General features: G+C 39.1%; 1 protein-coding gene across 1 annotated transcript in view; it reads right to left on the bottom strand.

Moving 5' to 3' along the window:
• Positions 1–24,398, bottom strand: part of OTOL1 (otolin 1) — a 48,434-nt gene extending 24,036 nt beyond the window's left edge. Inside the window, exon 1 of the mRNA XM_053600727.1 lies at positions 24,355–24,398. The gene's annotated coding sequence lies outside the window, so the exon portion shown is untranslated. The remainder of the gene's footprint in view (positions 1–24,354) is intronic.
• Positions 24,399–24,854: the final 456 nt, after the last annotated feature.

Here is a 24,854-nt window from a genome sequence, read left to right as displayed (position 1 = left end):
TCAAACAAATTCCCTGTTTAGTAAATATTATAGTTTCCTAAAGTATGTCCACTACAGTCTGTTATTTGAGAATCAGCTGTGTGTTCAGAAGCATCTGCTTCCCTTGCTGAGAGAGCTCTCACTACAGCAGAACAGCTACGTAGAAGATGCTTCCAAACAACCCACCCCACACTGTCCATTACTGAGTGAGCCTGCCACCCTTGAGAATTGACCAAAACTTATAGATTCTTGGCAAGGTTCATGCCTAAGAAGATACCCTTCTCACTGTTAAGGAGCTAAAATGAGATGTTCCCAGGAATTTATAAAAAGTTCTATTGGCCTCTTGACAGATCATTCATTTATTCATTAATTCAATAGCATTCATGAGAACCTGTCACATGCGAGACCCTGTTCTAGGTGCTGAGTGTAAACAAGCAGAAAGACTGACAAGGACCCTGTTTTCGTGGAATTTGTATCCTAACGGGAAATACAACCAAACATTAAAACACAAATATGTAAACCATAAATTTCAGATGCTAACAAGCTAATGAGCATTAAGCACAAGCCAATGACAGCAGCTTTTGTAGACTGGGTGCTCAGGGAAGGCCTTTATAACAAGCTTAACCTGCTGCGATCTGGATGGCAAGGGGCCCAACAAGGCAGAGGAAATCAGAGGAGGGGAAAGGCATCCCAGTCATGGGGATCCTGAGACGTCCACAGGCCCTGCCCTGTACGAGCAACACAAAATAGATGTGAGCAAAGGCACAGAGGAAACCAAGTGGCATTCCAGACCAGCAACATGGTGATCTGGTTGAACCCATTTAGGCATCTAACACACCACCTGCAGGAGGAGGCTGGTCATCATCAAAACATAGTGAAGGAATGTGGACAGCACAAACAGAATTACCACCATCCAGACAGTCCAGGGAGCCTGCACAAGGAGAGTTAAATGTTTCAGTCCCATTAGCAAGCTGATGTCCATTACAAGCGGGACGCGGCTGATTACTTTAACTAGATGCCATAAAATGCTTGATTAATGTAAATCCTCTCCCGATTCCACACGCATCAAGTGCTGTCTGAATCTGCCCTCTGACACGATGTGCTGATCATGATTTCAAATAATTCGATGTACTGATTCTTCCTGGTAAGTTACAAAGTGGGTTTCTAATTATCACCTGGCTTTCTCTGTAGCTGTCCACACGGAGAGGACGCTGTGGTCATGCTGATATAATGACAGCAACCCATGTCAATTTCTCATTGTAAATTAATGGGCGTTCTAGAAGCTACTGTCTCCTATTCAGTTTGGGTTTTCTGGGGATCTGATCACTGCTGGGCACTGACAAGTTCAAGTTCAATCAAGCCCAGGGACCTGCAAGCCACTACCTAGCAGACCCTGCCCAGCCCCAGGAGGCTTTTTCTTAGCTGTCACTGCCTCCTCCTGACACTGAGAATGTGGCTATGGCTACAACATCCTCATCTGAAAGGCCCGATTAACTCAGCTGCGCCTGATGAAGAAAACTACTGCCCGGGGATCTGCAGTCAAGCCCATGGGGCCTACCTGTCAGTTCACGACACTTTCTGAGACTCGTGGCAGACAAAGAACAGTTTTCTCATCTTTCAAATGGAGGAGATTGGCTCAGTCATTTTTTTCATGGAATTTTAGTTATACAAGTAGTATGTAAATACATGCCCCCGGTAAACACATAAAATACTGCAGAGAACAACTCCAAACATCTATCGCCCTATAAAAATAGGTGGGATTGTTCTCTGTGTTTAATGAATAGTTACTTTTGTACAGCTTGTTCTGTAACTTGCTTTCATGAAACAATACATCTTGGAGATTTTTCTGCATCACACATGAAGCTCTCCCTTAGTCTCCTTAATTATTGCGTAGTGTTCCGTGATGCCAATACACTACCCTTGTGTTGGCTATCCATCAATTGAGGGCCATTTAGACCCTTCCCGATATTTAACTTCTTAGAATATTGCAGTAACTATCTCTGTACATTCTTCATTTTGCATACCAAAGAGAGCTTCTGTAGAACAGTTCTAGGAAGGGGGACTCCGTAATGAAATTGTCTGAGTCTAGGCTCGAGCTGTAGTCCATACATAGACCACTCGAATCAGAATCATAAATGTGTTCATTAAAAATAAAGTAAGAAAGAAACAACAGGGCGGCTCTTGTGGCTTAGTGGGTAGGGTACCAGCCCCATCTACTAAGGGTGGTGGGTTCGAATCCAGCCTCAGCCAGCTAGAACAGCAATGACAACTGCGACAACAACAACAACAAAAAAGCCAGGCGTTGTGGCCGGCACCTGTAGTCCCAGCTACTCGGGAGGATGAGGCAAGAGAATCACTTAAGCCCAAGAGTTTGAGGTTGCTGTGAGCTGAGACGCCAGAGGCCTTTACCGAGGGTGACATAATGAGACTCTGTCTCAAAAAAAAAAAAAAGAAAAGAAAGAAACAACAATGAAGAAAAAGGCAGTGCCCTTGGTCCCACCTTAGACCTTCTGAACCAAAATCCACAGATGTGGGAACAAGAAATTACGTCTAATACAGACACCTTAGGTGGTCTTCAAGTTAAAGTTGGAGAACCACTGGGCAAGGTGGCCCTAGGTGCCTACTGTCTATAAACATCTACTGAAATGCCCATTTGCCAAACATTTCCAGGTGTAAGACACTGTGTGAGAGCTTTACATATATTTCCTCTTGAACTAAACCTTTCACAGTCCAGAATCAGTTCAACTTGGATTCTAACCTAGACATGGAGCTACGAAACATTACTCCCAAGCAAGCTCTGCCCCCAGGAGAGACTCTTACCCCCACATCCTACGCATGTGGTCATCCTCCCCATCCATACCTGCTTCCATCACGGCTCTCACCCTGGACATGCTCCTGGCGAGTTCCATCTCCCTGGTGTGTGCTGCCCCTGTGGGAGTGTGACTGGCCCCTGCTCTGTACTCAGGCTTTCCTTCTAGTTTTCCTCTGTTATTACTAAATCTCCCTGAACAGCTTTTGAGAAAGCTAAATGTGCAAAGGCCCATGTCCATTATGGACCACAAAGGTTGCAGAGGAAGCCATAAACATAAACACATTAACAATTGTATTTAATTAATAACTTACTGGGAAGTGAAACCGTATGAGATAGGTGCTATTATCCCATTTTATAGATAAGAACTCTAAGCACAGAGAATTTAAAAAATGTCACCCATGGAAGCATAGACCAAGCATTCAAACCCAGGTCTATCTGGCTATCTGGCACCAAAGCCCAGCTCGTAAGACCACTTTACACTATTTTGTATCTCTAAACCACACGTGTCAGTAATTTTTATCCTTCCTCCCTTCTGAGTTATTTATACAGCTCTTTATTGCTGAAGTACAAAAACAACCTTGAGCATGAAGTTTAAAGGAGTGTGGCCCATGGAAATCTTCATCAATTCATTTGAGAACGTTCAGCAGGCATCACACATTACGCTGAGTCACATCAGGAATTCATACCAGCCTGTAATTCTTCACACCCTGCAGCATCCTGGCACTGGATAGATTTATGTACCACTAAACTTAGATAGCTTAAAACACCTCACTGCCTGAGCCCTCAGTAATGATGATAAAATGTATGTAGCTGCACTTATAAGTCATTATCTTTACCTGCATTTAATAAAGTTGAAAATAATGTTTTCCAAGAAATTGTTGCACAATTTCAACTCACTGTTACCTGGCTGTGGTTGCCCCTTATGCACCACACTCCTCATTATTATTAGTGCCTCTTCTGTAATATTAGAGTACTTTGCTTGGGTCATTTTTATGGATTTCTTTTAAGATAAAAGTTTTTAAATTTTTGTCATCTATGAGCTAGTTTAAATTTAGATTAACTAAATGGAAATGGGAGAATGTTCTTGTGACCTGAATGAATGTGTCCCCCCCAAATTCATATGCTAAAACCCTAATCCCCTAGGTGATGGCGTTAAGGTGAGATCCTGGGTGTAATAAGGTTCTTTATGAATGGGATTAGAGCCTTTATAAGAAAAGACCCAGAGATAGGACTTCTCTTTCTCCACCATGTGAGGCAGAAGGCCTTCAATAGGAACCAGATTGAACAGCACTTTGGTCTGTGACTTCCCAGCCCCCAGAACTGTAAGAAATATATTTCTGTTGTTTAAACCTATGGTATTTTTGCTATAGCATCTTGAACTAAGACAACTCTGAGACAGTTTTTATTCTTAGATCTATAAGATGAAGTATTTATGAGTGAAGCATCAGATACCAAAAACTTATTTTCAATGCCCCTCAAAAAATTAGAGAAGAGAGATAAAAAAGAAATGCTATAATGTTAACAATGGTTTGATTTAAGTGGAGGTCATGCAGGTACTAATTCTATTCTTTCATTTTTATATATATTTCAGATCTTGAAATATAAAAACGAGGGAGTGTATTAGTCAGAATATGTTCTGATATTGCTGTATAACAAACATCCCTAAAGATTCCACTGGCTTACAATGAAAAGCATTCATGTATTTCTCACTCACAAGTTTACCAGTTGGCTCAGTAGCTCTGCTTCAAGCTGTAGGTCAGATTTATTTTGTTCCATTTATATATTTGTCATACTGAGAACAGCAGCTTCCCAGTGCACATGCAACTTACAGCACATGGCAGAATACGAGAGAGTGGGAAAAACATAAACTGTCTCTTCAGATTTAAAAGCAGTAGAGTCGTTATTTCCCATATTCCATTAGCCAGAGCAAGACACATGCTCAAGTACAACATCAGTAGGTCTGGCGGTAATATGTTGTAACCTCAGTGAAACATAGCAAGTACGTGGAGAAGAGGAAGAATTGTTGAAAAATAATACAATCCATGTCAAGGAAAAATTGTTTTCAACAAAAGAATGAATGGGGACAAACATTACAGGAAGAGGATGAAACACAACACAACACAAAGTTAAAAGAAAAAAAAGTTTGGTTTTTAAAAAACTCAAAGGAAGGGCGGCACCTGTGGCTCAGTGAGTAGGGTGCCGGCCCCATATGCCGAGGGTGGCAGGTTCAAGCCCAGCCTCGGCCAAACTGCAACAAAAAATAGCCGGGCGTTGTGGCGGGCGCCTGTAGTCCCAGCTGCTCGGGAGGCTGAGGCAAGAGAATCGTGTAAGCCCGAGAGTTAGAGGTTGCTGTGAGCCATGTGACGCCACGGCACTCTACCTGAGGGCGGTACAGTGAGACTCTGTCTCTACAAAAAAAAAACTCAAAGGAAGCCTCATTGAAAAAATCACGTTATGTGGCACAATCCGAGAGAGGCATAAAGTGATGGAAACATTCCTCCCCACTTTATGTGTGTAGTGAGATGGGTGCTTCCACTTATTTGAATACCACCAGGTTTGCAGACACTTTCCCAGAGAACATGAGACCCAAGGCAGCCGCCCTGATTCACCATCCCTGCAGTCAGACAGCCATCAGGAATGCCAGGATAAAACCCAACCCTGAGCTGTACCTCTAATTTCTGAGTTACTTTGTAAAAAAAACTGCAGTGTCCCTGTCTTGGGGCATCTTAACCTGATAATTTGCAATTTTGTGCTAATACACTCTCTAAATATTATCTTTTCTTCAGTGGCCATCACAGTGATGATTTCAAGAAGCCATTCTGTGTGTTGAATTTTAGAAAAGAAAATGTGTCAAGGTGAAATTCAGATTACAAGTGGTAGAATATATTTATAGGTGTGTGTGTGTGTGTCAAAATGACTTTATAAAATGTTTTGTGTTCCTCTTCAAGTAGCATTTGGACTCAAATAATTTATTAAGAGGAAAACAATGAAGCCCTAGAATAAAGCTCCTTTTATAACACAGCTATATCACCAAGCAGATTATATTCCTGACCTCCCGACCCCGAATTGAAGGAGCTTGTCAGCTTGCTTTCTTTCCAAGCAAATCGGTCCTGTTGGGCTTCAGTACAAAAGGCCTCTCTGTGCTAGCTGCCTTTATCTCTCACTGACCTTTACTCCCCAGATGCGTATCTCACATAACAGGTCTGCACAATTGACCCTGACTACTTTTATCCAAAACAAAAAAAAAGAAGGAGTTGAAGGAGAAAGCTTCCCTTACAAAGTACCCAACAGAAAAATCTTCGTATTTCAGAATCTTTTGTTTTTTTAAATGTAATTTTCCCTTTAATTTAACTTATTTAAAAATTAAAGTTCCATTGGAGTTCTGGAATTTCCAAACAGTAGGAAATTAATTTTAAATTTTCTAAGATTTTAATCGTGACAATGTTTTGTTTCATCTTCCCTCTTATTGAAAATCTTATTGCAAAAATATTCATTTGTTTTCAGCTCTTGTGGTGGAAAATTTAAGTAGCAGAGAGCTTCCTTCTATTCTGAAATTTAATGTGTAAATAAAGTCAAAATTTAACAACCATACATTTCACTATATTTGTTCATCATTTAAGTTGACTGCCAGAAGAAAAGAAAGATTATCTTTTTGGTTGCTTCAAACCTTTTTTTTAAAACCATTTAGCTTTTTTCTCATTGATTCAAGCAATAAGAGACCTAATGTTCCTTGAACAACTTATATTTGAAAATGCTTTTTGCTTCCTGAAAATATTCAAGTTTTATAACATTGAGGGTTTTTTTCAATAAAGTAGAGTTCCAGCATATAGGCAAATCTCCCACTAGGGGCCTTTGAAACATTGCAGTATTTCAGCAATTCAATTTAAACACTAAAAATAGCTTCTTTTACATCATACATTTTCTTAAGGTCTGACAGATTTATACTTTCATGCTATAAAACCAATTAGTGTTTGCATCCATCACTAACACACATTAGTATCTGCTTGTTTTAAATACATTGTAAGGTGCCAATTAAAATGAAAGCCTTTTCAGTCGTTTGAATTCAATCAAGGTATTGACTCAGTGCAGATGGAAATAGTCCTATTTAGCAGCAAAACAACCCTAAGTATATGGATCAAAAATAAAATATATGTATGAATAGACTTTTTTTCCAGGTTCTAGGACACCTTAAGAGCAATTATTTAAATTGTAGTTGCTTTTACATCTATGTCCTAAGACCCTCCACAGCTACATCTAGGATTCCTGGTGTGTGTCACACCCGATGGCGCCACCAGCCCTGCATAGCCACTCTGCACCTTTCTTCCCCGAGTCTCCCTTGGACGCAACCCCTGGTCCTCCAGCAGTGAGGGTGATGGTGCACTGGAAAGCTGGTGAGATACTTTTCTCCCCAACCTTTTAGAAGGAGATTGAGTGTAAACTGTTTAGTATCTTGATTCTGTAAAGAGATTAGTTGTTAAATTAAGTTTAGCCTAGAGCTGCCTTCTTACATATTTTAACCTGGGCCTAAAGTTTCCTGCATCCATGATGAACCGTAACCCGACTTGATACGTAAACAGACTGTAACCTACTCCTGCCGCAAGTGGCCGAGTCCCAGCCAATCACAGCATCCAAACTTCAGTCACCCACAGGCAGCCAGCCGTTCAAACCAGGTTCAAATACTGCAAAGGGGCCCAGCTGTAACCAATCCCACTGTTCCTTCACCTCATTTCTGTCTTCTATACATCACTTTTCCTTTCTCTATCCACACATGTTATCCAACCAGGAGGCAGCTGTGGAGTTGCGCTGAATCTATTCTGGTTCCGGGGGCTGCAAATCATTCTTTTCTCAATTAAACTGTTAATCTGTCTGAAGGTTTTCTTATAACAACATGAAAAATATTTTCTGTTTATCTCCCCTGCTCCATACAGAACTTAAACGTAAGTTCAAGAAGGGCTAGCCTAAGAGATAAATCTAAATCGCATGGACAGGTTTATTAGAATCCTAGGTGGCAACTTACATCCTAAGAGTGAATTCCTCTCCCAGGATGGTTCTTAGTTTTTAACTTGTCAGCTCCCTTTGCTTAATATGAACCCATCGTTTTCCACATGAGGCGGCCCAGGACATACATACGACCCTAATGTATGGCTATAGTAGCCCAGAATATGCCATCCCAAAATAAGACTGTCTGGTATGAGGAGTATTTTGAGATGGTTATTTTGAGAAACTGCAGACCCAGGAATAGCTCTGAAGAGTTGCCTTTTTATAAGAGAAATGTATATAAGAAACCTCCATTTGTAATGGTGTCTCCCTCTCTATACCCCTAAAAGAAGGGTGACTAAATCACTAATCAATGGAGAAGATGGTTCCCTAAATCTGCATCACAAACCTTGGACTTGGAGGTTTTTCCAGACCACCTAATTTTAACCTGGCCTTTCTGCACACCTGTCCTCTGTTTCAGAGAACGATGTTATTTTAGCACAAAGTTTAAACTATTGCTCTGAAATCTCCTTTAGAGATTCACTAATTTATCGGAGTCACATCTCCCATGTACAGGAGATATGAATGGTTATGTCCCTCCAAAATTCTTGTTGAAATCTAGCCCTCATTATCCTGGTATTAAGAAGTGGGGACTCGTGAATGGCAATAGTGTCCTTATAAAAGAGATTGAAAGGAGTGTGATTCCCCTTCTGCTATGCACAGCATTTGCCCTCCCCACCATGTGAGAGCACAGAAAAGGTGGCATCTCGGAGGCACAGGTGCTCGCCAGACACCAGATCCACAGGTACCTCCATCTCGGCCTTCCCAGCCTCCAGAACTGCTGTTTATAAATGACCCAGTCTAAGATATTTTTGTAATATTGTTACCAGAAAAAGAGGCTCTGGCTGCCTGTCACTATCAGTCAATATGCAGAGACAGGGTTAGGGCCACCAAACTTTATTTGTGACAAGGCCAGCAATTCTGGAGAACGTGAGCGTAGCCTCTCCAAGACTGTTCTGTTCTTCTATTTCCAAAACCAGTGCGATACAGAAGGGTCCAAAGCCAAGACTACAGTAACTCATTTTACATAATAGTCAGGACAACTCAGCGACCTATCACATTTCCAATTCCAAGTTAATTTCCTAAATCAATCCTCCTAAACTTCTCAAGATGGGCTTCTTTAGGGTGGGAGCTAAATTTACAAAACAGTAAGAATGGGAGACAGGAGGTCAAGCCCAGCTGTGTCATGTCAACCCAGCCTAACTGACTTCATCGTCTTTTCACCACATGTGCTTTCAGTATCCAATGGGCTGCTGCTGTTCTCCTGTCGGTGTTGGGCTGGAGAAGCTCTAACACCTCTGTGCCTGGAACCCCCTTCCCCTATGAACTGCTTCAGGCCTGACGGAACTATTCACCTTTAACTAAAAGTAAGTGCCATGCTGACAAGACCATCTCAAATTCTTAATTATTTGATCTTAAACAAACCCATGTAGATGATACTAATAGTCCTGATTGAATATCTTTTGGAAAAACATTTTCATTCTGCCCTCTCCTTTAGAAGGAAAATCTGTACATCTAACTAACATCACAGAATAGAAGACAATGCACACATTCTGATTCAAGGTAACTTTATACTTTTATCCGAGAGCAATGGGTGGATATTTACTTATTTTACATTCCCAGAATGAAAGAGCCTATTCTGCAGAATTTCCTTGTAAAACTAGTCAGTTCCAAAGGTAAAGACATCTTTCCCTCCGTGAAACCAGACTGCCAGCAATCCAGAAAAGAACATTGTCCTCAGTAAATCTTTTAAAAGTAATCTCCCTCCTATGTAGTTTTTTTTTTTTTTAGTCTAAAAGGCAGATAGCGGTTTTTTAGCTTTAAACATTATTTAAAGGTTTTTTTAATTAAATTTTATATATATTTCTTTTTTATATAAATTCTACCTGCCAGCAATATAGAATTCAAAATATATAAAGTAAATTCCTTTTCCACTCTGTTCTCCTTCTCAGAGAGAATCACTTTCAGTGATATGTTGTGATTTCTTCCAGAGATTGAGGAAGAATCGATGCCCATATAATGGCATAGTATTTCTTTTTAACCTTCCTAAATCACGACTTCTCTTCAATATTTCTTTTTAACCTTCCTAAATCACGACTTCTCTTTAAGATTAACATTAACTTCCCCCATGTCTGGATTCTATTAACTTCTAATTTCTGTATTTCCTTTTGGTCCGTACAATTGTTTTTCCTCGACCTTCACATCAATGAGGCTTTTCCACTTATCTTATTCTTCCCCACGCTCAGTGGGGTAAGATAGTAGCTTTGTTCTCCAGGGTGAGAAAATTGTATTTTGAGTTAGATTTTGCTTATTTATCTTTGTTCCTTATTTATATATTTGACTCCTTATTATGATTCTTTAAGCTTTCCTGAGATTATGCACTTTGATCTAAAAAGCACATATACAGAGAATCAAGAACTCTGAAGGGTCTGAGATTTTAACCTAGTTGCAAACTAACACATTAGCCTCCCACAGTCTCGGGGATCCTGGTAGAAAAAATGAGACTCCTGGGTCAGACACAAAGAACAGTTTATTGCTCACAGCAATCGCAATAACCAGAGCATCAACATTCCTGCTAGTTCCCTTAGCCTCAGTTCCTATAATGTGATTTCAAGGCAGCCAAATGATCTCTGCTTATGCAGTGCACTGCCAGAGAGGAACCCTCAGCATAACAGTCACAAATCTTTTAAAATAGGAAATAAACTTGTCTGACCTTTGCTCCTGAAAGAGACATCTTTATTATAATGGATAGTAAGTAAGCCTGCCCATTCCTCTAGAGGAAGGTACTATATCTTGTAAGGCTGTTTACTGCACCCCTTGAAAAGATGGTCCATAATAAAGGCAGTGGATTCCTCTGTGCAAGATGTGCAGAAATACGAAAGACAAATGGAGAATTGTCTCCAAATGTGAAGTGCCTACAATGTGCTGGACACTGGTAAGAATTCGGTTGCCCATCATCAAAGGAGATAATGTATGTTTATTATTTGAGAAATTTTATAAACTATAGAAAGACAAGGGTCAGCTATTCTTTCTATGCCGTAGCTGGTTTATCTTTTTAGAAAGTGCCAGTGGTAGTTCATCATGTCCACTTCCGACGCTGCTTACCCCTAATGTCTGTGTTGATCTATCTATCGCCTCTGTAATTGGGGTTAGCTGAAGAGTCAGAGTGCTAAAGCCTTGGGGTCCTGGGTTTTTGCATGAAACAGACAGGCCTCTCTGTCCATAACCAGCCTGCCTGGGGCTTTCAATTCTCTCCTTTCATAAAAGAATGAAGTGGAAAGCTGATTAGGCTAGAACTCGAAACTGCAAAAATGATCTGTTATGAAATTAGACACTATTTTAACATATTAAAAGATGTTCAGCCAAAGATTTTTCCCACTGGACTGCTTTCTGATTTGAACTAATCCATTTTGCTACCCATATTTTGGTATAATATATGCTTAATGATGGTGCATTAAATAGTAAGTAAGCAATTACTGGCAACTCTAACTATTTTTAATATATATTCACATAACAAAATTTTCAAGATGAAATAAACTACAGTAGACCCTCCATAGTTGACCACCTCTCTATATTGACCACCTTCTTTTTTTTGTTTTGTTTTTTTTGCAGTTTTTGGCCGGGGCTGGGTTTGAACCTGCCACCTCCCGCATATGGGGCCGGTTCCCTACTCCATTGAGCTACAGGCACCGCCCTATTGACCACCTTCTTAAGTTGACCTAATTTTCATAGAGTGGACATGCACCCCATGTACATATCAGTATGGTAGGCCTAGTTCCTATGTTGACCACCTCCATATGTTGACAAGTTTATTACAGTCCCATAAGCGGTCAACTTACAGAAGACCTACTGTAAAATGGACATTTATATGTAATAAATAAGTAAATATTTTTTATAATACAAATTTGGAAAAGTACTTTAGCCAAGAGAATATAAATTCTTTGGGGGTTTTGTTCTTATTGTTTATTATTTTATTTCTTTTAAAAGCTTCTTGAAATATAACTGACAAGCCGTAAACTGCACATATATACTCATAAGTGCATTATTTGAATAGTTTTAAAATGTAGATGTAACTTTAAAACTATCACCACAATCAAAATAATAAACATTTTTAAAAAGTTTTGACATATCCATTTGCAATCCCTTCCCCACTCCACTCCTATCCCCAAGCAACCACTGATTTGTATTCCATCAGCATAGATACATTGTCATTCTCTAGAATTAGACTTAAGCAGAATATGCAGTCCATTATTACTGTCTCGTCTTGGTTTCTTACGCAGCGTAGTATCTTTTGAAATTCATTCCTGATGATGTCCATATCGATAGTTCATCACTATTTTTGCTGAGAACTATTCCACTACATGTATATACCACCATTTATTTACTCATTCATCTGCTGAAGGACATTAGCGTTGGCTGCAGTTTGGAGCTAGAAAAAAAACCTATCATAAATATTCATGTATAAGACTTCATAAGTCCAGTACAGGGAGCTGCCTGGAGTCCAGCTGGCTGCATTAATCTAGAGAAGGAATTCACCCAGGCCACCCTCACTACTCCCAGGGACACAGGTTGCAGAAGTACAGTGCCATTTTGAGAGTGGAGCCACCTCTAAAGTACACCTTGCCGCGGGCAACTTTAGCTCCATTGTTATAAGTGTGATATATACCTACAAAGAAATATTACAAAGTAATATTACTCAGCCTTAGAAAAGAAGAAAATTCTGCAACATGCAACCACATAGATGAATCTTGACGACATCATCTAAGGAAAATAATCCACTTGATTTTTGCGTATTTACCTAGCCTCTTAAAATGTTGCTAAACTCATTCATTACTTCTGTTGCTTTTCGTAGATGCCTTACCATTTAAGGTCCTCAAACTTTTTAAAACAGAGGGTCAGTTCACTGTCCCTCAGACCGTTGGAGGGCTGGACTATAGTTCAAAAAAAAACCTATGAACACTGCACATATTTTATTTTGAAGTAAAAAAACAAAATGGGAACAAATACAATCACACCGCCTCATATGGCCCGTGGGTCGTAGTTTGAAGACCCCTGGACCATGTCATCTGTGTATAAAGATGGTTTTACTTCTTCCTTTCAAATCTGTATGAATTTTATTTCCGTTTGTTGCCTTATTTCACTGGCTCTGGACCTCAGTGCTAGATAGAAGTAGTGAGATAGATACTCTTGTTTTGCTGCCAATCTTAAGGGAGAATCATTCCTAATTTATCAATTCCTTTATCAGCTTGAGGAAATTCCCTTGTATTGACCAGGTTTTTTGTTTGTTTGTTTTGTTTGTTTTGACACAAGATTCTCTCTGTGTCACCCAAACTAGAATTGCAAGAGATCATCGCAGCTCACTGAAGCCTCTAACTCCTGAGCTCAAGTGATTAATCCTTTTACCTCGGCCTCCTGAATTTCTGTGCCACCATGCCTGATTAATTTTTCCACTTTTTGTAGACATGGGGTCTTGTTCTTGATCAGGCTGGTCTCACATTTCTGACTACTAGCAATCCTCCTGCCTGGGCCTCCCAAAGTGAAAAGATACAATTCCCTTATATTATTATTATTTTGAAAGTTTCTATTAAAAAGTGATGTTGACTTTCTTTAAAAGCTTTTTCTGCATTGTTTAAACAGTCCTACACTTCTCTCTTTTAGTCTGTTAATATTGTAAATCACACTGACTGTAAAACCAACCTCACATTTCTGGGATACACACCATTTGGATCTGATGTATCCTCCATTTACCACATGGCTGAATTCCAGTTGCTACTTTGTAACACAATATTTGCATTCGTGTTGATGAGGAATGCTGGTCTCTAACTTTCTTGCAATATCTTTGGTTTTGGTATTGGTATTATGCTGGTTCCATAAAATTAGTTGAAGAGTGTTCTATTTTCTGGGGAAAAAATGCATAGAATTTGTACTATTTGTTTCTCAAATATGTAGTAGAACTCATCATAAAAACATCTGGGCCTATAATTTTCTTTGCAGGATGATTCTTAGTTATAAATTCAATTTATATAATAGATAAAGGGCAACTGAAGTCATCTATTCTTTTTTTTTTTAGCAATAATCACTCCTCGGATAAACCTCATTGGCTACGATACTGCTACAGCACAACGCTAAAGTCATCTTGTAGCTGTAGAAGTTAGTATCTATCAAAGAATTTGCTGTTCATTTAAGTTGTTGAACTAATTCGCATAAAGTTCTTCATCATATGATCATAATATATGTTCTTTTTGTGTCTGTTTGGTTCGCTGATCCTTACTCTTGGATTATAATATGCATAGTTAACTTATTATATTCTACCTTCAACTTAATATTACACTAATTTATACATGGATAAGAACCTTATAAAACTCTATTTCCATTTCCCCCAATTCAGGACTTGGTGCTATAGGTTACAGCTACATATGTTATAAACCCAGCAATATATTTATAAAATTTTTGTTTGAAATAATTACTCATTAAGGACATTTTATAATAAGAAAATAACTATTTTGTATTTATCCAAATATTTATTTCTTGTTCCTTTTATTTCTTTGGCTAGAATTGAATTTCTATCTACCATTATTTCCCCTTTTGTTTAAGAATTTCTATGATATTTCCTATAATGCTGCTGTGCTGGTGATAAATTTCATTAGCTTTTATATGTCTAAGAAATACATATTTTTTCCTTCATTTTGTAAACATATTTTAGCTGGGAATAGATTTCTAGAACAATGGGGTTTTTTCTTTTAGTACTTTATGTATGTTACTTAACTATTTAATGGTTTGTATTCTTTTCTTGTCATCTTTGTTTTTCTGTATGTAATATGTCTTTTTTCTTTGCCTTATTTATTTTCTCTTTATTCCTGGTGTTAAGGAATTTGATTCCATCTGCCTTGTGTGGGAGGGTTTCTCTTTTCTTTTCTTTTTTTTTTTTTTTTGAGACAGAGTCTCACTATTTTACCCTGGGTAGAGTGCTGTGGCATCATAGCTCACAGAAACCTCAAACTCTTGGTTTTGAGTAATCCCCTTGTCTCAGCCTCCCAAGTAGCTGGGACTACAGGTGGCCACCCCAACACCTGGCTATTTTTAGAGATGGGGTCTCACTCTTGCTCAGGCTGGTCTCCAACTCCTGAGCTCAGGCAATCTGCCCGCCTCAGCTTTCCAGCGTGCTGAGCCACTGTGAGCCACTGTACCCAGCCTAAGGGTTTTTTTTTTTTTAATGTGTCTTCTGATCAGAATTTGTTGATATTCTGAAATTTGTGGGGTTTATAATTTTTGTTGAATCAAATAATATTTCAGCTATTGATTTTTCAAATGCTTTTTCTTACCTCCTTCCCATCTCTCTCCTCTCTCTGTAACTCACATGACATGTATATGACTCCAACAAGGTCATACTTTGAAGCACAGTGAACTGGCAATCTGCATATCTTTTTCAGCCTTTTATCTCCATACTCCTTTGATTAGGTCTTCAAGTTCACTTCATAACCTTTTGTAGTGCCTCATCTCTTATCAATCCCATTCAGTGTATTTTTCTCATATATTGAGTTTTTTCACATACAGAAGTTCAGTATAGATCTTATTTAATACGTTCCATTAACCTATTCATTATTCTCATACTTGGTTCTCTGCCTTCTTCAAAGGAGGTAATATATTTAATATACCTGATTTAATGTCCTTTCATGCTAATTATATCATCAATGTAATCTCTTTTTCTAATGGTTGGTTTTTCTCCCTATTGTGGCACATATTTTACCGACTCTTGAGATGTCTGAAAATTTCTTATCAAATGCCAGACAATTTGACTTTTACCTTGTTGGATACTGGATACTTTGTATCCTTTTAAATGTTTTGGACATTGTTTAAAGATGCATTTAAGATTCTTGGACACGCATACTAGACTTTTTTTTCCTTTAAATATTTTTAGGCTTTGTTCTAAGATGTGGTTAATTTACTTGGACATGGTTTTATACTTTAGAAATTTGCTTTTAAGCTTTATTAGGTAGGTTTAGAACAGCCTTTAGTCTAGGGAAGGGCTCAGCAATTAGTCTAGCATAGGGCTCAATAGGCATTTTTGTAAAGGACCACATAGTTAATGATTTTATAGGACGTGCACAGTCTGCCATGTATTCATTCTAATTTATTTATTAAAAATGTAAAAATTATTCTTAGTTTATGGTATATACCCCCCAAATGGGTCATATTTGACCTGCATGCCTTAGGGAATAGGGCTAATTTCACTCTATTTTGATATCCTGGGAATAGAGGTCTTTCCACCCCTGGTTGGTAGAAACACCAACTATTCTGGCGCTGTGTTAGCTCCATGTTGTATTCTGGCTGATCCTTTCTGAATAAACATTTGAGAGCCAGATGTTCAGAACTCACTGTGTACCTCTCTCCCCCACAGTACTCTGGCCCTTCCGTTGAAAACACATTGAACTGTGTGGACTATGCACAATGTCTCCCAAACTAAAGGAAACTGTTCCATTATGTTTGGGCTCCCCATCCCTGTGTTAACCTGGAGACTTTCTTTATCTTATAGGCAGAGAAGTCATAGACCTCACCTTATTTGTCCTGTTTTCTTAAAAATCACTCCTGTACTGCCTGTTTTCCACTATCAGAAAACAATTGTCTTATATATTTTGAGACAATTGTCTGGTTATTTAGTCATTTAAGATAAATCTTGTCCCTGTTAATGCATCATAGACAGAAATGAAAGTCAAAATATAATTTTTATTATTTTTATTTTTATTGTTTGGGATTCATTGAGGGTATAAAGAATTAGGTCACGCTGATTGCACTTGTTAGATAAACGCCTTCTTATAATTGTGCCCCACGCCCAAGAGGTGTGCCACACGCTGTGACCCCCTTTCCCTCCCTGTTTCCCTCCCCCTACTTGCTCTGTATCAGCTCATCTACTTCCTTTATATTAGAATTGAATACATTGGATTTTTGTTTCTCCATTCTTGTGATGCTTTACTGAAAAGAATGTGTTCCACCTTCATCCAGAGTAATGCAAAAGGTGTAAAGTCTCCATCTTTTTTAGTGGCTGAATAGTATTCCATGGTATACAATGGAATACATATACAATAACAACCACAGCTTGTTAATCCATTCCTGGACTGGAGGGCATTTAGAATGCTTCCACATTTGGGCAATTGTAAATTGAGCTGCAATAAAACAGATTAGTGGAAATGTCCTTATGATAAAAGGATATTTTTTTCTTCTGGGTAGATGCCCAAATCCCATATTTGATTGCAGAATCAAATGGGAGGTCTAATTTGAGTTTGTTGAGGATTCTCCATACTTCCTTCCTAAAAGATTGTTACTAGTTTGCAGTCCCACCAGCAGTGTAAAAGTGTTGCCTTCTCCCCACATCCACACCAGCATCTGCAGCTTTGAGACTTTGTGATGACGGCCTTTCTCACTGGGGTTAGGTGATATCTCAGGGTAGTTTTGATTTGTATTTCTCTAATGATTATGGACAATGAGCATTTTTTCATATATTTGTTAGCCATTCATCTGTCTTCTTTAGAGAAGGTTCTATTCCTGTCTCTTGCCCATTGATAGAAAGACAATAACCAAAGCAAATAGACAACCATCCGAATGGGAAAAGATATTTGCATATTATGAATCAGACAAGAGCTTGATAACTAGGATCTATAGAGAACTAAAATTAAGCCACATAAGAATGTATTCAGTTTAAAATAGGGAGATTATCCTGGGTTATCTGGATTTTGGAGTACACACCACAGGCTGACAAGAAAAATATGTATTCCTTAGCTTTGGGATAGTGTATTCCGTATATGTCTATTAATCCCATTTGTTCTAGGGTCACATATAAGCCTTTTATATCTTTGTGTAGTTTCTCTTTAGAGGATCTGTCCAGTTCTGTTAGAGGGGTGTTAAAATCCGTGACTATTATAGTGTCATGGGATATCATATTGCCCAGACCCATCAAGGTCAGTTTCATAAATCTGGGAGAATTTAAATTGGGTGCATAAATATTTAAAATTGAAATGGCTTCTTGTTGTAGTGTTCCTTTGACCAGGATAAAGTGTTCGTCTTTGTCATTTTTAATTTAGTTGCTTTAAATCCTCTTGTATCTGAAAATAAGATTTTAACCCCTCCTTTCTTCTCATTTCCATTTGCTTGAAATACTGTTTTCCACCCCTTAACCCTGAGTCTTGATTTGTCTTTCAAGACTGGGTGTGTCTCTCTGGAGACAGGATATGAATGGCTTATGGGTTTTTTAGACAATCAGCCAGCCTGTGCCTCTTCAGTGGTGAATTCAGTCTATTGACATTTATTGAGAGAATTGATAAGTGTGGTGGAGTTCTATTTATCTTATTTTGTGAGAGTCCATTGTGTAGTTTTATCCTTTGTGGAGCCATTATGGAAGCCAAGTTTTGACCTTTAGCTTCTGAGTTATTGGTTACTTTGCTGGTGGTCCATTGTGATGGTCAGTGTTGAGAATAGGTCTAAGTATTACCTGTAGAGCTGGTCTTCTTGTGGCAAATTTCCTCAGTGCTTGTATATCTGCAAAAGATTTTATTTCTCCATCAATTTTGAAGCTTAGTTTAGCAAGATACAGAATTTGGGCTGAAAATTGTTTTGTTCAAGAATATTGAAGGTGGATGACCATGCTCTTCTGGCTTGGAATGTTTCAATTGAAAACATTTTTTTTTTTATTTTGGAAACAGAGTCTCACTATATCACACTTGGTAGAGTGCGTGGCATCACAGCTCACAGCAACCTCAAACTCTTGGGCTTAAGTGATTCTCTTGCTTCAGCCTCCTGAGTTGCTGAGACTACAGGTGCCTGCCACAACGCCAGCTATTGTTGTGTTGTTCTTGTAGTTGTCGTTGTTGTTTGGCAGGCCTGGGCTGCGTTTGAAACCACCATCCCTGGAGTATGTGGCTGGTGTCCTAGCCACTGAGCTATGAAAAGTCTGCTGTCATCCTAATGGCTCTGCCTCTGTAGGTGAGTTGGCACTTACTCCTGGTTGCTTGCAGAATCTTTTTTTGTTTCATCTTGACTTTGGACAGGTTCACTACAGTGTGTCTTGGAGACATTCTGTTTGAGTTGAGATGACCCAGAGTACAATATCCATCTGAAAGGAGTGTGTTGGAGTCTTTTCTTTGGAAAGTTTTCATTTATGATAGTCTCCAGTATTGTCCCAAAGGCTTCCACTCCTTTGGGACAATATTCTTCCCCTTCAGGAATCTCTGTTATTCATATGTTTGAGTGCTTCATGGAGTCTCATAGTTCTTTAAGGACCTGTTCTGCTTTCTCTCTTCTTTTCTGCCTCTTTAACTACCTGGGTTAACTTGAAAATTTTAACCTCTAGCTCTGAGGTTCTTTCCTCTTCGGGGTCTAACCTATTTTTGATACTTTCTACTGCATATTTTTTTTTTTTTTGGAGACAGAGTCTCACTTTGTCGCTCTTGGTAGAGTGCCATTATATCATAGCTCACAGCAACCTCAAATTCTTAGGCTCAAGTGATTCTCTTGCCTCAGCCTCCCAATAACATTTCTACTGCATCTTTACATTTTATGATTGTCTCCTCATTTCCTTAATCTCTTCCACATCCTTTCTATATTCTACGTATCTCTCATCTGCCTTTTGGTTCAGTCTTTCCATTTTCACATCCATTCCTTTTATTGTTTTTATCATCTGTATTTTAAATTCCCTTTCTGTCAAGTCCATTAATTCTTTATACAGGTGGAGTCTTCTGTGGTAGCTGCCTCATGGTCCCTTGGGGGAGTTCCTCTGTTTTGGTTTTTCATGTTGCTCGAATTTTTCTGTTGGTTTCTCCTTATTCTTTCTTCTTGTTCATCTCACTGTCCTCCTTTTTTCCTTCTCACTGCCTCCTTTTCTTCAAATTGCCTTGTCTCAGAACTTAGGTCTTAAAGGGGCCTCAGCCTGAGCAAAGTCAAACTCTTCCTTGTGGCCAAATAAACAGAAGTCCTTGCTCTTGATGACTGTATGTTGCAATGTGTTGCTAGCACACCAGGTGCTGCTGTGGTTCTTTTAGGAGATGGAGAACACAGCCAGCAACCTTGTCCTTCTTCCAAACCTAGTTGTCTTCAGTGACCACCTGATTGTTTCCTCAGCATTCAGACAGTGCCAGGTTGGGATCTTAAAGCTCACAAGAAGCTCAGGGCAGGTCTCATAATGCCCCCTGACTCCAGTTCCTGTGGGGTGCAGGAGTCCCTCAGCCTGTCCCAAGAGTGGAGTTCTGATCCCAGCATGCAGAATTAAGACGGCTGTGCTTTAGACCCCTGCTAAGACTTTCTCATGACCTTCTCACAATGGCAGCTCCCTGACTGCCAAGACCTTCTCAGTATGGCTGCCTCTCCAGCCACCAAACCTATGATAAATCCACTCCAACTGGCATTCAAATCTGGTTGCTGTATACCATTTTAGTCTGCCCACTCTTCTAAGCTTTCTACTCAATGTGCAGCTTCCCCCAACAACTGAAAACTCCAGATAGGCTTCCTCTTATCCCAGACCTCTATGGGGGCCAGCTGATCCCAGAAGTTTGCAATCACTTGCCTAATTCATCAGATTTTCACTCTCCATGTCATATACTGTATCCAGCTCACCACCTCCTCACTGTGCTCTCTGAGTTGTGACTCTGGGTAAAGTCCCCGTGCCAGGTATGGCTGGATTCTCTCTTTTTCCCCAGTCATTCTAGGAGAACTCAGTTGAACAATCCTTCTGGTCCACCATCTTATTCTGCCCCCCCAATATAATTTTTTTAAATATTTATTTACATAGAATTAAATATAGATTTAAACTCAAGAACAAGTATCACAATTTATTTGTCTTCCTACAACTATTATTTAAACTGAATTATGCTCATAAATAAATGAATCTCAAGAAAAAAATGCATCCTTAGGAAAACATTTTTTAAATAAATTCTGCATATAAATATAAATTATAAATAATAAAATATCTGTTATTTAGGTCACAGTTTTCTATTTAATTGTAATATTCCTTGAGAATGAGGACAAAAGCATTAGCAAGTTGGGTAGGATAGAAAAAGGTTGGTTAATGGGTACGAAGTTACTGTTAGAAAAGAAGAATACAATCTGGTGTTCTATTGCACAGTAGAGTGACTATAGCCAACAATCAAGTATTATGTATTTCAATACAGCTTGAAGAGAGGATTTTGAATATTCCCACAAAGAAATGATAAATATTTGAGGTGATGAATATGTTAATTACCCTGAGTTGATGATTATACAATATATCCATGTGTCAAAACACCACATTGTACCACAGAAATATGCACAATCATGTCAATTTAAAAAGGTAAACTAATGTACAAGAAAATTTTAAAGAATGTAAGAAAATTGCATTAACTGTAAGGTGGAAGCTATAGGATATACTTTACCTAGATACTATAACTAGGATGTATTCATATTTTATTAAAAAATTTGAAGGCTGGGTATGGTAGCTCATGCCTATAATCCCAGAACTCTGGGAGGCTGAGGCAGGTGGATTTCCTGAGCTCAGCATTTCTAGACCAGCCTGAGCAAGAGCAAGACCTCATCTCTAAAAATAGCCAGGCTTTGTGGCAGGCACCTGTAGTCCCAGCTACTTGGAAAGCTGAGGCAAGAGGATCTCTTAAGCCCAAGAGTTTGAGGTTGCTATGAGCTATGACCCACAGCAACAAAATGAAACTCTTTCTCAAAAAAAAAAAAAATTTTAATGTGGATCTGACATCAAATTTGGTAACTAAGTAAGCTTTGTATTCAGAATAGCACTAGATATGTTTAGGGTTCTAAGCAATTTGGTTTTTAAAAAAGAAAGAGTTTCAGTTACTGACTTTAAAACTACATCAATAATTTCAGTATTATATATTTAAAGCCTTTAATTGTATAAAGTAAATAAATTCAACTTCTATGGGTCTTTTAAGAACCATCAGCTAATTGCTTTGAATAACGCTAATGACTTCTTTCAGACTTTGTTTAGAATACCAATTATTCCAAATGACATGTTCACTATAATTTTAAGTCTTCCCATATTTTAAAACCATTTCAACTTGTGGTTCCATTGCTTTACAGCTATTAAGCTAAAAATGCACCTTGAATACTCAACATTAGAACCTGAATTACATGAGAATAACATTTCATCCACAAACTTCCGAGAAAAAGCTTTCTCTAGGATTTAGCTGTCTAACCATACTTCTTCCACTGAATAAAAAAAAGTTCTGAACAGAGTCTTCCACTAAAATGCCACTTGTAACCTGAAACAAACTGACAGAATACAAGTCTACCTTCACTGGAAAACATTAAAGACCATTCTGGTGCTAATCCAATAATGCAACTTCATATTCTTATTTATCAATAAAGACCATCTTTTTCATAGAACTTAATTCAGCTTATTAAACATTCTTCAAGGAAGTTTCCTGCCTGCATGGAGCCAGCAGTCAAGGTATATAAACCTAAGAAATTAAATAATAGAGGAGGTACAGAAACCATTTATGATTTAGGACAAAATGATGGCATCTATGAAGAGTCAGCTATGCCAGAAATTTTATACATATTATGTCTAATCCTCTCAAAAATTATTTTGGAGGGAAAAATTAAACAGAATTCTTTGAAAATAATGTCTCTCCCCTCCCTTTCCCTTCTCATTTTCTCTTGATCGCTGTGCCCACCACCCACCTCTCTCTCTGTCTCTGTCTCTCTCTCTCACACACACACACACAACCTCTTTCAGCTTTTCTTTTCAGGTTAGCATCATTCTTTTAAAATCAAACCTGAAACTCTAGTCAGTTTCAGGGCTTGTACATGTAGTATGTTCACATATTCTCACAACCAGAAGAGAAAAGATCACTTTTCTCTGTTTCACTTAAAAAGAAAAAAATATCTAAAGGAAAAAATCCTGATTGGATTGCCTGAGATCAAATGTTCATGTCTTAGGGAGAGTACTACAGCCAGAGGGATGAATGAATAACTGTGACTGGTCCAGACAGAGGGATCTTTTGGCCCTAGGAGAAGGGGCAGCACCATGAAGCCACTGAAAGGTACGCGGTTAGCCACTATGCCTTGCCCAATACACTCAGCCTTCCTTTTTATTCCCAATCAAGAAATGTATAGTGTCAGATCAAAAAGAAAGCATTTATCGAAGAAGCAAAATGTTTCTTTCATGCTATAGACATTTTTTGGAAAAACCAAGTCATTTGCCTCACTTCCTAGGTTTGGCTGGTTCAGTGTGTTTCTATATCCCCCAGGTTTCCTGTAAAATGGTTGTGAGATCTCAAACTGGTTGGCACACTATGGCTCACAGGCCAAATAGGGCACACTGCACACGCTGCATGCTTTATAAATAAAGTTTTATTGGGGCAAAGCCAAGCCACTTATTTCCACCTTGTGTACAGCTCCATCATGCTACAGCAGCAGCTGCAAAAGAAATTGTATGGTTCCCAAAGCCTAACCCATTTGCTCTCTGGCCCTTTACAAAAAGAAGCTTGCAGATTCCTGATCTGAATGCTTGATTATATTTGGTTCAATTGTATAGGCCACAAAAAATGTATACACATGTTGTGTGATTTTTTTGCATCGTATTAAACAATCAATACTTGATTTCCCCACTGTGAGCTTAGCAATGTTCCAGGCTCCACATTAGTGACTCCACCGTGAGCTACCAACTCCATGTTGAACAGTTGATGGACTTGAAATCTGCAAAGGAACTGTAAAAACGTATTTCTTTCACAAATATCTGTGTTCTCAATAATATACGAGGAAACTAGCCCAAATCATCTTTCATAGCATACTGTGTGTAGTTTTTCCTGACAAACTAAACACATGATTTCACTAATGTTCCAGAGTTAGATGGTTGTTAAATAAAATTTGTAAAAAGCCATAGGTTTGGACTGAGCTCCTGCACTGGACCCCACAGAGCAAACGGAAATGGAGGTACTAAGCTGAAGTTCCACTTCACAAAACTAAGTTGTTGACCTTCAGAGAAATCAAGAGAGAGAGAGATAATAGTCAAGTGCCCAAACAGGCCATGTTTCGTCAGCATGGTAAGAAAGTCCTCTCTGCTTTAACCTTTGCAGGGAAAGTAACTTTAAAATGACCAATCAGCTTTTTGTTCTGCATTTCTCCTTTCTTCAGCCTTTTTCTGTCTATAAAAGCAGTCTCCTCTGCTCAGCTTGTCAGAACACTCATTCAATTTCATAGCATGAGCTATTGCCCAACTCTAGAATCATAAATGAAAGCCAATTAAGATCTTTCAACTAGGCGGGTGGAGAGCAAGATGGCAGCTGAGTAATAGCTTCCTTGCATCTGGGCCCCGTGAGTCCGGGGAGATAGGACTCCAGGCATCTCTGGCTGGTGGGATCTGCCTATCATCACCCCTGTGAGGATACAGAGAGTCAGCCAGAGACTTCTGGACCCCAAGAGGAGGACTAAAACAGTGGAAAAACGGCAAGTGGTCGCGTGTGTTCAATCCGTCTAAACCCGCCCGCAACTGTTAAGTTCAGTAGCAGCTAGACTGCAACCCGGAAAGGCCTTACCTGTGAACTGTTTTGTTGTCTTTGGACTTGGCACTCAGTTGAACTGACTTGGGGAGAGCCTGAGCGGGAATGTGGAGAACTTTGGCTGTTGTCTAGGGCCCCAGTCTGAGCTACTGAGCCAGACAGAGCTAATAGTGTTTGGCAGTGGGCCACAGGGAGCTATTGTGAGCGATCTGCCCCGGCAAGCTCCGCCCTCAGGGTCGCAGAGCTAGAATCGGGTGGGAACTGGTAACCCAGTGACCAAGTAGCCTAAGGGTGGGGTCTGAGCTGCCTTGCAGCCCTAACCCTCAGGGGCAGAGTGAGACCAGTTTTGGCACACTGGGTAAATGGATAGCCACATCAGCAGTGATTCCAGCGACAAGCACTTTCCTAGGAAAGCTTCTACTCAGCAAGTTTACAAGTTCAAAGTGCATTTTAAGTGGGCTGAAGAGAGATTTAGGGTGTCTACCTGCTGGGATTTGAGAAATCAGCAGCCTCCAGTAATATCAGAACTGTGATTA

This window comes from Nycticebus coucang, chromosome 8, assembly GCF_027406575.1.
Source record: "Nycticebus coucang isolate mNycCou1 chromosome 8, mNycCou1.pri, whole genome shotgun sequence".
Taxonomy (NCBI): domain Eukaryota; kingdom Metazoa; phylum Chordata; class Mammalia; order Primates; family Lorisidae; genus Nycticebus; species Nycticebus coucang.
This window is presented reverse-complemented; position numbering and strand designations above follow the sequence as displayed.